The sequence below is a fragment of the Tenrec ecaudatus genome, chromosome 8 (genome assembly GCF_050624435.1).
Source record: "Tenrec ecaudatus isolate mTenEca1 chromosome 8, mTenEca1.hap1, whole genome shotgun sequence".
Taxonomy (NCBI): Eukaryota; Metazoa; Chordata; class Mammalia; order Afrosoricida; family Tenrecidae; genus Tenrec; species Tenrec ecaudatus.
In genome coordinates this window covers 5338918-5341221 of record NC_134537.1, presented here as the reverse complement: position 1 = coordinate 5341221, position 2304 = coordinate 5338918, and positions in this window count along the sequence as shown.

Genomic DNA, 2304 nt, shown 5'->3' with positions numbered 1-2304 from the left:
TGTGAGGAATTACTGTAAAGGGAGCGAATGAAAATACGCCCAACATTAGCCAGCCTGCCGTCAGTGTGTGCTCTTTAAAATAATAGTGCATAAATATTCATAACCTGAGTCACACCGATTACAGAGGCCGTGAAAGGTTACAAATGTGAACACTAGCAACGTCCTTTCTTTTTTCGTTTATCCTTTTTGATGTTTTCCACATTCTTCCCCAGTACATTCTCTACCAGAGTCAAACATAAAATAATCCTCTAGATAGGTGTCAACACTGTTTCCCAGTGGGCCATGTCCCATAAACTAGTCTCCAGTTATTCTATCTGGAAGTGAAAATGGACAGAGTGTAATCTGAGGTTCTTCCGGTTGCCCTGTAGGATGGCTCTGCGCATAGGAAAAGTCCCAGTCTGAACAAGCTAACAGTGCATATCCGCTGAGGGCAAATGTAGTGTTGTGATGGGAGGAGTTTGGACAAGGATATAAGCCTCAAAGATACTAGAGTATTACACTGGATAACAATTTATAAAACAGTAACAAAAACAAGCAAAAAATGTAACAATTAAAACCAAAAACTTTGCTTAAATTGCATTAACTCTTTCTAGCACATGAAGACACCTGGAGACCTAATTGAAAGAATAATCTGTTGAATCCATTTTCTGCAGTAAATTATTGTAGAGGTCAGCTAGAGGTTAAGGAATATTTCACCTTGAAAAGCAGTCTCTATCAGTTTACTACCTGACATTCAAATACAGAGGTTAATGAAGAATAAGGAGTGTGCTATCAGGTGCTAAATTATTCGTACCTCTTTTCAACCCCTGCCATCCCCACTGTCCCAAGTAAACCCAGGCTTGCTTACCTTTGTCTCCACCACTGCTATTCCTATGTGGAAGCTAAAGGATCGTTGCTACGACTGTAACTACTTTCCTACTTTATGGTCTGATTTCTAGAGTAAGAGTTTCAAGTTTTTGAAAATGCTTTTTAAAAATAAATTATATTAAATTCAGTTTCAAATTTGTTGCTAAAATACAATGAAATTCTGCTGTTAGTACGATGGGGAGAAAGCTGAAAATATTCACGTCTCTGCAACTCTCATAAAATAACTGGTTGGGGCTATGCAAATAAGGCATGTGTATCACTAACAGAGGGGGATCAGTCAAGCCCCGGCCCTACCACCCCTCCACACCCCCCTGAAAAAAGGATAAGCCATCTTGGAAGTAGCAAGAGAAAGAACTCCCAAGGACGTTGGACTCGCACATTCAAGATCTCTTTCTAAAGTGGCCGGGCTGTAAGACCAGATGCCTCAGACTTGACACAAGCTCAAGAAGCAATGAAACAATATTGAGACAATGAGGCACCTTCTCATCTAGCCCAAGACTATGGAACTGTGGAGTGATGGGGGGCTTCCTGACCCACGGAGGCAAGGAACAACAACAGACCACCTAGCGGAGAGACTAGGCTTCCATGGGCCGAGGCTGGAACAAGACACTTGACCAATGACCATATCCTCACTGTCCACTGATCCTGACTTGGAGTAGCCTATCAGCTCCCTAAGAACCCTCTTCACCATGAGTGCTGTCTGTGGGTTGCGTATGGTCTTTGCAAGGAATGACTGAACTCAGCATAGACAGCGTGGAGGACGACGATGAGGCGGTGTCAGAGAAGACAACTGAGTTAGGAGGGTAGCAGCCCATCGGGCCTGTGCCTTGTGGCAACACGGAAGCCAGAGGTCAGCTATGTCCCTTCATTGCCACTTAGGCAGTGAGAAGGCTCAATGGTTAGACAAGCGTTCTTCATTCAGTAAACAGCACAACTGTAAAAGCTATAACTAAATTCCTCTGTGAGGTTAAGTTTTAATGAACCTAAAAAGTGGCCAGTAAGCCTATTGCTGTGTGACCCTAGAGCAGTGGCTCTCCACCTTCCTTGCGCCACGACCCTTTATACAGTTCAGGTGGTGGTGACCCCCCAACCACAAAATTGTTCTCATTGTTACTTCATCACTAATTTTGCTATTGTTATGAATTGTCATGTAAATATCTGATATGCAGGATTTATTTTCATTGTTACAAATTGAACACAATTAAACGTAATTAAAGCATAGTGATTAATCAGAAAACAATATGTAATAATATATTGTGAAATATTTATGTGTTTTCTGATGGTCTTAGGCGACCCCTGTGAAAGGTCCACTTGACTCCCAGAGGGGTCACGACCCACAATTTGAGAACTGTTGCAAGCATTCTCCTTCATCAACTTATCTGTTAACGTGAAACCAAAAATGTAGACAGCTAATTAAACGTTACCAGGTACAAAATG